At 42.3% G+C, this 14162-nt stretch overlaps 1 protein-coding gene across 3 annotated transcripts in view; it reads left to right on the top strand.

Annotated features, from left to right (window-relative positions):
- The window catches only part of htr2cl1 (5-hydroxytryptamine (serotonin) receptor 2C, G protein-coupled-like 1), a 124227-nt gene that overhangs the window by 67176 nt on the left and 42889 nt on the right, over window positions 1–14162 (top strand). For all 3 annotated transcript variants that reach the window (XM_029454787.1, XM_029454788.1, XM_029454789.1), the window contains one exon: window positions 20–160. The gene's annotated coding sequence lies outside the window, so the exon portion shown is untranslated. The remainder of the gene's footprint in view (window positions 1–19; window positions 161–14162) is intronic.

The raw sequence follows: 14162 nt of genomic DNA, 5'->3' as shown, positions 1-14162 counted from the left end.
CTTTTTCTTTCTGTTTCAGACAAAGAAGCACACGTCAGATGTTGAGCGCCTTGAATCTCAAGAAAGTCCGAACAGCGCGCACATGAATGCAACAAAACACTGAGGCAGCTCATCCACGGGGACTTGTTCCATATGAAGAGCAAATCAGCATTCGGCAAGGGTGAGTACATACAACTTCTCCTTTTGAGGTAAAGTTAGATTCAGTTGTTGGTAAATGTGCAGTAAACTGTGTTCTGACACACACGTATACACAAACACTCCCGTACACACAATGTCATGCACTAACCCAGCTCCTGAGAGACTACGAATATCAGCATTCAGTGTTGTGCAGCACCAGCACCAACTGGGCACGGAAACTCCCACACGAGGGCACGTACACACACACACACACACACACACACACACACACACACACATACAGTATGTAAAGTACACTCACATGCTCCCCCTCTCATTTCCTAATTATCCCCCTCCAGCGGATGCTTGATTTCCCCCCTCTTGTCTCCTCGCCATCTCCCACTTTCTCTTTTTCTCTCTCTCTCTCTCTCTCTCTCTCTCTCTCTCTCTCTCTCTCTCTCTCTCTCTCTCTCTCTCTCTCTCTCTGAAAGTTACAGCTGAGCTTCCAACCAACTTTGACAACTTCACATTAATTAGCTCAGTTGTTTGTTCTCCTGCCGGAGTCCTAGTTAGCAAAGTGGTGTCTGCTGATATTTGATAAGTGAGAGTTCGCTGCATTTTCCCTTGGCCTACTCATTGACATTTTGGTTGCCAAACACACACACACGTTTGTCTGCCAATACTTGTGGGGACCCTCACTGACACAGTGCATGTCTGGTCAGAAAGGACTTAATCGCAACTCGCACCAAACTTAATCCAAAGCATTCTAACTTTAACCCAAAAAAGCTTATTTTAACCATGTTCTCAAACGGCCCTCTGAAGCAGACCGGCCGAAAGTGTCTCAAGGCATAACACGTTAAATTGGACCTCACACACACTGATCCATTCACAGACATTTCAGACATGTTCTTGAGGTGGCGTTTAAGGATTCAGGGTTTAAAATGGTATTCTGGGAATTCTCTGTTTCCCTTCCTCGCTACCTCTAGCTCTCCCGCTGTGAAAAGACATGATGTACTGGGTCCATCTGGCTGTGATGACTGTGAAGATCTATGCCCTTGTATTGATTCAAAACACACACACACATGTTCTATCTCAGGGAGAAGGAGAGAAAGGTCATGTCTCTCAAGTTAATTAGTATATGTAGCCCTCAGGTCTGAAGGAGCTTTCCTTTCCACTTCTTGCTTCATGTCTTCCTCTATCTCTCCCTCCCTCCCTCCCTCCCTTCTTCTCTCTACAGTCTGTCACCAGAGCGTGAAGGTCAGATAACCTCTCTTAGCATTTCCTTGCATGTGTTTATGTCCTTTCTCAGTTTCCTAGTACATACACACATAAACACACACAAACTGTGGGTGTTATTCACTATATCTTTGATCCTAAAGCCAGAATCAATTTGTTTTGTCGGTGCAGTGGAGCTACTAAGTTTAATTACTTCTTCCCTGTAGCTGACGGGGCAGAATGTGTGCGTTTGGGTGTGTTTGGCTGGAGGGATCAGCCATAATGAAGTGTGAATCTATCCGATAAAAAAGCCTGCGAGTCTAGTGAACTACCCCAAGGGACAAACACACTATTTTAACACAGATTACCTCTTTATGAATCTCCTCTCTTGTCTTGAAGCTATTTATTTACTTTCTTATCATTTTGATATGAATTTGCTCACATGTGGGTAGAGCAGAGGGGGCTATAGCGCAGATTTCAGAAGTATCTTAAGTGTTTTTGGTATTTGGGCTTTATTATTTAAACCTGAAAGAATTGTAGGTTCATACATGTATTTTGAGTTTCTGCTAAAACATGCTTACGTGCTTTAATGTTAAAAACTGTAACGCTCTGTTTAAGCGCCTGTCTCTTTAAGCCTTCCTCCCGAAAAAGCCCAGTCTGCTCTGATTGGTCAGTGTTTCCCGGTTCTTTCCGTCTGCTCTCTGTGTCTCTGCACTGGCATTGCATCTGAAGAATAACTTTAATGGCACTGTAGCTGCACTTTCTACCTATATAATGTACATAGTTGTGACATCACAATCTGAAAGTCGTTGACGGCTCGTTTAAAACAGTTTCTGATCCGGGCTGTGTTCATTTCTCCATGGATTGAGCGTTTTAATACTTTCAATTAAATTAAATAGAGCTTTTGCACATGTCCTGTCACCCCTTTAGAAATCAACAGCAGCTTATAAACTAAACACAACTAAGCACCCGTCTCAGAGGACTGGAATGGATCTAATTTATCCCCATTTAGCACCAGATTACTTTATTACTGTTTTTCTCTCCAAGAAAACTACAATGAAATTACAGAGAAGTAATGGACCTGTACAAAGTAGCTTTTTCCCCAAAGTAAAAGATCTGAATGCCTTTGTGAAGATCTCTCCAGGGATTCTAAAAGTCTAAAAACACCAGAACCAGCCTAACAAAATGAATACGTTTTGAATTATGCAACAACAAACTAACCCTAGGATGCGTAACCCCTCCCCTAAACAATGTTTTAATCTGATATCAGTGTCCTCAATGGTAGATACAATCCAGATTTCATTTGATGTTCAGTTATATCAACAAGCTCCTCTCATGGTCCATTCGAGGTTGTCTTCTGACGTACATTAATGTAATGAAGTCATGTGCTATTAAGGAATCTCTAGGGACCAAGGTAAATGGCTACTTATTACTAGGTAATACTGAAAGAAAGCTTTGTGGGTATATACTCCCATCATGGACGTATGTTACCACTAACCCTCAGAGGTCTCTTTCTGGAGGGCCACTTTAAAGCCAAAGCAGCTGCGAAACGAGGGGAAAGGTTACGAAGGAGACTAGGGACTACTTTATTGCTTTTCCTCTTATATTGTCCTGCTGTGTCAGTCCATTGACATGAACACTTCTTCTTTTTCTTTTCCTCAATGGATCTTTGAAGTGGATCGGGAACAGGGCTTTGGCAGAGTGCTTGTGACAACTGAAGGTAACTTACCTCGCAGCAGGGTGAGGCTGTTCAAGTCCCTTTAAACGGACTGGAACACAGTGTTTACTGCATTTCACATGATATCATCTGAGTCGATCAACAGTCCTTGGTTGTCAGTGGCACCTCGCAGTCTTGACCACTTCACTTTCTTGTTGCCGGGTAACGGAGACCTTTTTTTATTTGTCTCTTGAGCAAAACATTTTCAATTATGATTCAATGAATGAAGTTATATTTATCCTCCCTGCTCAGTACTTTCATGTGTGTGTCTGTTAACTGTCCAAACGCTGCCAAAGCGACCGCGTCTGTGTCTTGAAGAAGCTGATTAAATCAGTATGTACAGACACACTCCTCTTCACGCAGCCTAATTATGGTGTGCAGCACTTAAGATAGTTATTTTCTATAAGATGTTCCTACTTCTTCTTAGAGCAGCATCTAACGCAGATATGACTTTTTTATGTGCTTGTGGAGCCAGAATCCTTAGATTGCACTATATGTTTGACAGCTTTTAATGTTGTGCTATAAAGCTTTATTTAGACGTAGCTAATTTAGGTATCTCTTTTGTCCCTCAACCAGTTTGTCTACATTTTTATGAGGCCATCCATTGTCTATGGTGCTTTCTATCCATAGTGCTCACATTGTGGTAGGAATTGGGCCTTCCCAATACCCACACATGTGGTTAAGTGCCTACTCGTGTGATGTAAATCCTGTGGAGGTTAATGCTTGATTAATAAGGACATCCTGCGGCTCGCACATATGGCTCAAATTGAGCTGTGATGAATTGTTGGTTTTACTTAACAAATAGATGGGATCCAACCTTACAGCGAGAGAACATCACATTGAGAGGAGTAATACAATCGTGAGCATTGGGGCAGTCCCGATGATGTGTTTTATGCAACTTTATGACACTATCTAGTGCTACTGAACTTTATTTCATGGGTCGCCGCTTGAGGAGCCTTCGGTCCGAGTTTGGGATTCAGTTTTAGGCCCTGACGGCACCAGTTCACCTGTAGTCAACATCATTTCCTTCATCTTTTGCTATGACGCGTCCATGGAGCTGGACCTTCATTTTTTCAATGAAATGTTGGTAATGAAGCAAATTACCATTGTCCCAGTATCTGCCTGTATTTCCAGCCTTGTTGTCATACAATCACCGTTTTTTGCCTTGGCTGAATTTTTTGGTAAAAGTACCAGAGCAGCAATTATTTGCCACTATTCCAAGAAAAACTATCCGTCTTCACCCAATATGGCTTCACCGGGACTGCACTCATTCCCATTCCTTTCAGCGAGGGGAACATTACTCACTCCTGACGGGGCTGCAGACTCAATGTTTGGATTTTGAAGCATTTCTTCTGCTAATGAAGTGTTGTGCTTAAAGTGGGCAATCAAGTATTCATTAGGAGCTCCCGTAACCACAACAATCACTCCCTGCAGGCTTCTGATTGCCAAAAATTGCTTTTCTTTCCACTTTGGAACACACAGTTGACAAACCATAACCACGCCCACGCCGGGTGCATGAACCTAATCCCCCTCACACCCTTTACATCTGCTGGTAGAGGGTAAAGAGAGACCTTTAGGATAAGTGTGGTTAAATCATCATTTTCATCTTGATATGTAGTAAACACAAAAATCATAGCTTTCTGCATACATGCAACATAATTGCTCGCCTCCAGGCTGTCTATCAAACGCCGTCTGGCTTCATAATGACATGCTAATAAGGCACTCACGACAGAGAAAAAGGCTAACAAGCTTTGCAATTAAAATGACCGAAGATTCCTCTCCTCCTCTTCACTCCACCCCTCTCCTCCGCTCCTCCCCAGGGGGGCCGGGTGTTTTGTCAGCCTTACTTGGCTTTAAGTAGTTTTTTATAATGAAGGCAGGCACGGCAAAAAAAAGAAGAAGTGTCAGTTAGGAAGCGGGTGTGAATCAGAAGGAGAAAGTGTTTGAGTGTGTCTTTATTTTTTTTTGTGTTTAATCTTCAATAATGTTTCTGTTTGAGAGTGGTGGGCTGTGTCAGACTGTGGAGTACAACTCCCTCGAGGGCTTCCTACACACACACACACACACACACATACACGCACAAAAAAACTGCACACCGTCCTCCTACTCCTTCCGCTTTCTTCTCCTCCTCAAAGTCCTTTTCTTGTGGTAATGCGGAAGGACATGGTCTGAAAAATTCAAATCAAGCCGAGTGGGAGCCATAGAGGACAAGAGGAGAGGGAGAAATGGTCCCGTTCAAGTGGGATAAAGAGGTTTAGCATCTCCAAGTCATCTGCATAAATTATCGAACGCATCTCCCCCGCCGACTGTCGGATCGATCAAAAACGGCAATCTACTCGCTCAACAGCCCTCGTTAAATATGAACATAAAGCCCTCGTGGTGTGTCTCGGTCTCAGCGACTTATTTTCTCTCACTGCCCTTGAATTCACAGACAGAAACAGCCGAGGCCGGTCGACAGCGATGGCAGCACAAGCATGAAGAGACCTTTGTGTTGCCTCTGAGAAAGCTGCAATGTCCGCATAAGGCAACAACTCCTTCCTCCACTTTCTCACTGTGTGTGTGTGGATGAGTGTGTTTGAGTCTTTCAAAAGGAACACACGATGCCTTGTAGAGTCATCTCGGCGCCCTCCCCACTCTGGCCGATGCATTTTTCAGTGGCAGCTGTGTCCCCTTTATTGTCGCATCTCTCAAAACGAAAATCTTATAGTTTTTTTTGTTTGTTTGTTGAGCTTGAGGAAATTATGTCAGGAAGCGAAATACAGCCATACAAAGTCTCAGCAAATCTTGTAAGTAAAGTAAATCTTGAAAATGTATATTTGTACAAAATATCTGAATCAAGTCCAGGCAGATAAATACTATCCTAGATTATATGGGGTTGTACATTTTGGAGCAATCTTCAAAAAGTAGTACGTGTTTCTGCAACTATACGTACATAGTCTAGCTTTTACACAATTATTTATATTCTTCACTGCTCTGAGTATACGCCTACAGACTCACCTGTAAACATCGCAGTTTACCTATTAAACTGCAACAGGAATATGGCCGATACACACAAATTGGCACGATGGGGAAAAGGTGAGGACCCAAACGCAGAATGCAAGATGATCTATTAACAAAAATAGGACTTTATTACAGGAAAGCTTACAAAATTGCAAAGTAACAAATAAAACCGAAAATACAGACCAGAGGGTGAGACCAGGTAGCCACGAGGGGACAACACCATGTAACATGAATGATGACCGGACAAGGAACACTGGGACAGACAGGGATATATACACACAACCACTAAACGAGGGAACGAGACAGCTGGGAGAGAAAGGCAAATACACAGGAGGAAACTAATCAACAATCACAAAGGGAGGGAAAACACAGAGACCAGAAGTACTAGACATGACACAAGGGGGAGTGAACACTTCAAAATATTACAGGATATAGAAAATCACGATCATGACACAAATAACATTTCTAAAATCATATTTAAATTGATGGATTGTCAAACAAGTATAAGACTTTCACGCAAGAGACCACTATTCATGTCCCGTGTGAAACCAAAAGTCAACGTTGACTTATTTTACTTACATTACGTGCTTAACTTAACATACTAAACTTACATATGTAACTTAAGTTACACAACTAACGTAGGCTAGGAACCCAAACCATGATATTTTACTAAACCTAACTATCTAAATATTTATTTTCCTTTCACAACGTTAGCCACGTGTTTTAAAATGCGACCATAGTGCGGGAGAAAATCTCTTTCCCTCGAAACTTAGATGAAAATGCTGTTTGGTTGTGAGGGAACATGATGTTTTAGGAGCCAGGGTTGAAAAGAAAGAACATAATTATAGGAAATGTAGTTTTTAAATTGGAGGAACGACGGCACAAAAGGTTTGTCGGGGCAACACTGTTCACTCATTTCTCTGCTTCTCAGCCACAGCTCTTTTTTAGGAGCAGCATTATACAGCAAGGTCGCAAAGTTATTCATCTTTCCCTCTCCGCCTCTCCTCCTCCTCCTCTCATCTTCGTCTCATCCCCTCTCCTCCCTGACGTGACTGCTGACAGGATCCAACACAATAAAACTTTGCACGTCACTGGAGCCATCAAGTGCCACCTACACGGGTGTTGCACATTGAGTGTGTGTGTGTGCGCGAGTGTGTATTACAGTATCAAGGAGGTGGATTGAAGGTGAAGGCGCCAGTTTCTTCATGTGCATCACTACAGAGACATGCTTCTCTTTGTATGTCTCCTGCTGCCCTTTAGATTAAAGGAGAGAGAGGGGGAGAGAGAGTTGTTGGGTTGAAGGAAAACTTAATTAAGACAGTCTGACTCATCGTACTCATGACATGCGTGTGGAGTTAATTCAAGAGGGTAAGAGAGCAGAAGGTGAAAGGATGAAGAGGGATTGAGAACATATTCGCAGCTCACTTATGATGAATGTAGTAACAGATACTTTACACGTCCTCACAGCGAAACGAAGGAATACGATCGATGGTTGCACGTGGCACGTTCTTTTTAACGTTGGGAGACGATCGCAGTTTTAAACATGTGGTTAATGCTGTGAAACGGACGTACTTTGTTATGTTTGGGCAACAAATCTACTTGGTTAGATTGAGGAAAAGATCATTAAAATAAGTATGTTTGTTACGTACGTAGCCCACATGACGGGGTAGCATAGTTACGTACGTACTAGTGTAGTAACGTAGATACGTACATAACTTAAAACAAGTCAATGTGTTAACTTTTAGTTGTCCCATCACCTGACTTACCCTATAATCACATACCTCCACAAGTTTCATCCACGAGTTTCATCTTGGACTGACTATGAGTAGAGTAGAAGCAGTGAGGGACATTCTTTGAATTGGTCAATATGTGCTAATTAACTTTGACATTAACAAGCTTGAATGATGGATTATCAACGTTTTATAGAAAGCTAAAAGCTCGTCGTCGCAGGGAAGAAAGCATCGGGAACAATGCTGCCAACAAAGGACAGTGTAAGTCCTTCAAGCGAACAAAGCCGGCAGGCATTGTTCATTGTTTCAGGCAAAACATATTTGAAGTTTGAATGAGTTCCAGCCATTCTCCACGTGAAGTTTATTGTGATGGAAAGGCTTATGTTAAGCTTGTTGGTGACTGTTTTAAGGTGGATTCTTCCTCCACTTTATTAAAACGGCTGTATATGAGCAGTAAACGGGCACATTTCCTTATTGTGGTTTAATATTTATGTGAATATGTCATTTTATTAAGCCGATGCTTTCATCCATGAAGTCACCTTGAATATGATTCATGTGGAGAAACGTACGGCCACATTGAAGATTACTTCTTTCACTTCACAGCGTTGGAAAATGATCTAATTTAAACAATTTTGACTTCTGCTGGCATTCATCTCACTTTGCTGGACAGTTCAACTAGTTCTTATTTAATGTGAACAATAGTGTAAACATCTCTGGATATCGGCCAAACTTTACAAACTGCAAATGTTGATGACTGGAGACACGAGGGCAGATAAAGGGCAGAAGATGCAGCTTCTGTATGACGGGAGGAAGACCCTCATCAGCGCTAATGGATGCCTCTGAAAATGAATGTGTTTATTACTTAGTCGTCCCAGCGTGATGTGAACATTGTGGTGGATATCACCCATCAATCTCTCCTTATTCTGTATGGAGGGGTCACCTCTATCTTTAGTGTGTGGGTGTAACTGCCTGGTATAGCTCGTGTCTGTGACACATCTTTGGCTGCAGACACGTTTGTAGATATTGAAGTTGATGGTATGTGTGTGTGTGTGTGTGTGTGTGTGTGTGTGTGTGTGAGAGAGGCAGCAATTTCCAATGTTCATGTTTGCAAGCCGTAAATCGTTTGCATTCTATAATAGCGTTTGCAGGAATTTATCTATGCAAGCTCTCTCGCAAATGATCCTGTGTGTGTGTGTGTGTGCGTGTGGGACTATTTGTGTGTGAATCACTGATGCATATTCTGTTTGATGTGGTCCGCTCGCTTATGTTTTCACAGATAATGCCTTTCTCTTTTTGCATGGAAGTTTATTCAGTTATGAGCAACGACTTGCACAAATCATATCCTCTGGTCAAATATGTTTCAGCTATTGAAAGCAGCACAAACGTTCTTTTATGGGGAGAAAGAAACAACTTAAAATGCATGCAGTAGTTCTTCCCTTCAGGATAGATGAAAGGAAGACTATTTTCAATATTGGGTTGCAATTTGGGTTTTTTTCTTTGCTGCACCGTGGAGTTGATTTCCCCCTCCTAATACAGAGAATCAGCACTGCAGTAGGTAAGCTAATCGTGATAAAAGCTGTACAATTAATCATATTAAACATACAGTATTTCCACATCAGCCCCAGGTGGGAGTTAGAATAATGTATTTTTGCCGTGCTAGTTTGAGAATATCAGCTCTTAGGGATAGTTAAAATATCAGTTTCGAGTGGAGCGTCATTATCTCTTCAAAGGCTTATGTCAAGAATTTTTATTTTAGGGACTCTTAATCTAAAATTCTGGATCTTTGCCCTTTCTTTTTTCCTCCTCTTTGCTTCTCGTCCTGCTTATTAGAAGCAGAGTTGACATTTTCTGTGGACTCGGTCGACCTTCCCCGCCCGCTCTACAACCCTCAAGACTTCTGAATAAAAGCTGAACGATGAAGAGAAAGAGGGAATTCTTTAAATATTGATGTTGACTTTTTTTTAGACTTAAATGTCCAAAACAGTACAGTGGCGTAAACACACACATATTGACTGCCGCTAATGCACACACAGTAAATGCACTGATACACAGAAGGAAGAGGAAACGCTTACACAGAGTGTAAACACACACACTTCTTGGGGTTAGAGTGACAGCGCTCTGACTGATTTAAAGGCCTTTACTGAAAACCCTGCTGCGTATTTCATTTCATGCTGCATTGCCCCGTGTGTGTGTGTGTGTGTGTGTGTGTGTGTGTGTGTGTGTGTGTGTGTGTGTGTGTTTATGTGAGAGAGAGAAGAAAAGCTTCATCTCTATGTCTTCCTGTTTGAAGAGTGTATATCTTTTCTGTGTGATAGAGGTAAATTAGTATTAGTATTGGAATTATCCCGCTCCGTGCTTTGTTGGCTGGATCGGGTCTTGTTGTGCGTTTCATGCCAATAAAGGCCAATTAAATTGAATCTGCTAAGACGCAGATAGACGTGATAAGACAAGCGATCACTGGGAGACAGAAAATGAAATCCATGAAAAGAAAAAAGACAATAATAGAAAACAGAGGAAGTGTAATAAAAAACAAAAAAGCCATAAGAGAGAGTAGTGACAGCTGACAGAGGGTTTGCATTATTATATGATTTTGAAGAACTAGCAGAGCAGTAGACGTTTGCGTGACGCAATGAGACGCAATATTGCAAATATCAAACATGAAAGAACATCTAAGGGAATGCAAACATGTGACATTTAAGTCTAAAGAACAAATAAACTAAATAGATAATATTAAACGAACGGGCAACTTTGAAATTCCAACATCTAGCTGCTGCTCCATTTGCTATTAAAGACCATTTAAATTGAAAAACGACAGATGAGTAGTTCGTGCTGCACAGCAGTCACAGTCTGGACTTGTCTTTTGAAGGCTCATTCTTGACCTTGAAATAGCAATTTGACAAAAAACAATTTATCACAAGGTCCACTTGAGTATTCAGCCACATCTCTTGGCCTTCATGGAGTTTTCTCAGTTGTCACAGTAGCTTGTTGCCAATCGGCAAAATGCCAAACTTTAGGATTCAAAACAAACAAATGGATGACATCACGTTGACTTTGTCCACTTAGTGTAGACAGTCTGTCGTTGTTACCTAAGGATGGAATCATGTGACAATGTATACGACCAGCTGATCACGTAATAACAACAGAACCATCTCCGTGACAGAAAGCTCCAGAAAATCATATTCAGTGGGCTTTTATTCTGAAATACTGGCTCCAGGAGACAAAACAATATCAATAATTTGGTTGACAACGATAAAGCTGTCATATGAAAATCATATGAAGTTGTTCCACACAAAACTGGAAAAGAAATCCCGCTGTAGCATTGTAACATTTCCCTTTTAGGAGCTAAAGCCCCAACCATGTAAAGGAACCCTGGATCAAATGCAAAAAGCTGAGCAGCAGGTGTCCATAGATGTTTGGCCAGTAGTACACTTGGAAGGTGAACACATTTGATGTCCGTTTTTCATAATCTGAAACGCTATGTGATCTAAAACTCTTCAAAGCCGACGTCATCGCGTCGCTCCTTCGTTTCTCTTAAGCTCGCTCTACATAAGGTTGTTTGCTGCTCTCCTCCTTTACATCTGAGTCATCTCCTTCTTTCATTTCTTCCCACCGTCTCCTTTCTACTCTCTGATTTTCCATCACTGCTGATTACAGCTTGCAACCTCATTTCCACCCACCTGTGTGTGTGTGTGTGTGTGTGTGTGTGTGTGTGTGTGTGTGTGTGTGTGTGTGTGTGTGTGTGTGTGTGTGTGTGTGTGTGTGTGTGTGTGTGTGTGTGTGTGTGTATTTGTATGCATTTAAGGCCCTCAGCCAAACAGCTTAATAACATTCAGCATGAGGACCCTTCAGCTCCGTCGGCCATCTTTCTTGCCGCCTGATTAGTGGAAGTTGAAGCTGCAGAGGGACTTTAGGTCGAGCACAGTCAAGGGCAATCGGAGGGGTTTGGAGGGGTCTTAATGGTCGAAGACCTCCAGGAAACCAATTAGAGACGGGGATGCAGGGTGGATGTAGGGTGGAGTGGTGGATGCAGGGTGGAGTGATGGATGCACAGAGGACTAGCAGGAAGGGGTTGATGGATTAAAGGGACAACAAAGATGAAATTAGGAGAAGGCTGGAAAGAGGAAATTATGAAGAGGGATGGACAGATAGAGGAAGAGACTAAGCAAGGCTGAGATGGTTTAAAGCTGGGAGGAGGGATGGAGCAGGAAGGACAGCAGTGATGATGGAGAGAGAGAGAGGAGGAAGGGATGTAAACAAGAAAGGAAGGAAGAGAAGTCTTCACTAATGTGAGGACAGGAAGGAGGAAAACAAGACCACTAATCAACAGCCATGCTGGCAGCTCTGTGAGCTAAATGCTAACAGTGTGTGTAATGTTTACTTTAATCACCATCTTAATGTAGCGAGTTTGCGAGCAAAACAATATAAATCAGCACAAAATACAAAGTATGTCTGAGGCTGAAGGGGAATATCAGTAGTCGTGCAGGTGTTCGGTCATAAACCGATTTAACAAATTTAAAATTCGACCAGATTCGTATAAAAAAATTAAAAGTAAAAAATAAAAATGTTAGTATTGCACTCTGATGACATTAGCGAACTCCTGGTGAACAGTTTAAAACAAAAGTGATGCTGCAAAACCACAGAAATCAGCTTTTCTTATTCCACATATTCCGCCTAGTACCCGTATCGCCCACAATGCAACCTGCCGACAGTTCTGTCTGAGGTTCAGCTGTGTCATGCTACTAGTGGCTATTGTAGCCTTGAACAGCATTTCATGGCAGATCCATCCGATAGTTAAGATATTTTTCTAAAATTCTAAATTGTCAGTCTGCTAGTTGTGGCTGTGTGGTTAGAAGTCTTTTTTCTTTTTTCATCCTCCGGGAACCAAACTGGTGGACTCAACAATTGTCAGACAGACCAACAGTGGCGTCCCTGGAGCCATGCTGCTTGCATTGATAAAAAAAAGAGAATTCCTGGAGGACAGAGTTGGAGAGAAAAGATGTGTGAGAGGAGGGAGGACAAGGAATATGAGGGATAAAGGAAGGTGGCTGATGAAAGGAAGAAACACAGGCAGGAAACAAAAAGAGAGAACTCAAGTACAATAAAATGTAGATAATTGCAAAAAGCTCATTCAGACACTGGATGATGAATAGTAAAAAATTGCTTGATCTGTAAAACCTGACACAATAATGAATAATGATAGGAGAATATTGAATCGGCCTAGAAGCAGCGCACTGCAGGCAATAAGAGGAGGTTAAAGGGGAAGAGGTTAGTGGAGAAGAGGAAATGAGTTGCAGAAAAAGAGAGTGGGAAGGAATAAGCGATGGATTCTGGAGTTATGAATGGAGGTTAAATGTGTGTCTGTGCGTGTGTAGCTCTCACCGTTCCCTTCAACCTCCATCAGCAGAGACCTGATCTCCACACCGAAGGTCTGAGATATAGTGTGTGTGTGTGTGTGTGTGTGTGTGTGTGTGTGTGTGTGTGTGTGCGCTGTAGAGGAAGAAGCACATCAAACAGAATAAAAGTTGTATGTGAAAGAATAAGAAACAAAGTCTGAAGGTGGAATGGTATACATGTGTGTGTGTGTGTGTGTGTGTGTGTGTGTGTGTACGTCTGTGTGTCAGAGACAATTCTCCCTCATGACAGGATCAGAAAGCTAATAGCAACACGCTAAGACGTTCGTGTTGCTCCACCTCCGGGCTTGTGTGGCATCCCTACAGTAATTTGCAATTATATTAAAGCTGCGTCAGAGCACAATTCTCTTGTCTTCTTACATGTACGTTCCAAATCAGACCGGGCTGAGTCAGTGCTGATGTTTCTGTCCTGCAGGTGTTTTCTTGCATAGCTTCAGATGTCAAAGGTTTTGTCACAAATTCTTGGAAATTTCACAGACGAAACAAATAATCCATCCATCCATCGATCGTCCAACCCTTATCCGGGGTCGGGCCGCGGGGGCAGCAGCTCCAGTAAGGAACCCCTAACACCTTCTCCGGGCCACATCCTCCAGCTCCAACTGGGGGATCGGAGGCCCTAGGAAGGCGTGTGTGTGTGTGTGTGTGTGTGTGTGTGTGTGTGTGTGTCATTGCAGGTCAATATTTTCCTCTCAATCAAAATAATTGCCATGGTGTGTCTGAGTGATAACCTTCATATGTAGCAGTTCCTGCACTGAAAAAAAACCGGCACTTGTAATCCAAAACAAATAAGTAGTAAATGTTATTTCTACTCGACCCCGGATGAGCGGTAGACGATGGATGGATGGTATTTCTAGGAGAGGTCGCGCCATGTGACTGGTGTCACCATGTTTACCATTCCACTACCCAGGGTTACCGTAAACTGCATTTATCTAATGTTCTCTCTGGATTGGCACATCTAGGCTACCACCATTT

The sequence above is a fragment of the Cottoperca gobio genome, chromosome 18, assembly GCF_900634415.1.
Source record: "Cottoperca gobio chromosome 18, fCotGob3.1, whole genome shotgun sequence".
Taxonomy (NCBI): Eukaryota; Metazoa; Chordata; class Actinopteri; order Perciformes; family Bovichtidae; genus Cottoperca; species Cottoperca gobio.
Note: the sequence above shows the minus strand (reverse complement) of the source record. Positions and strands in the feature narration are given on the sequence as shown.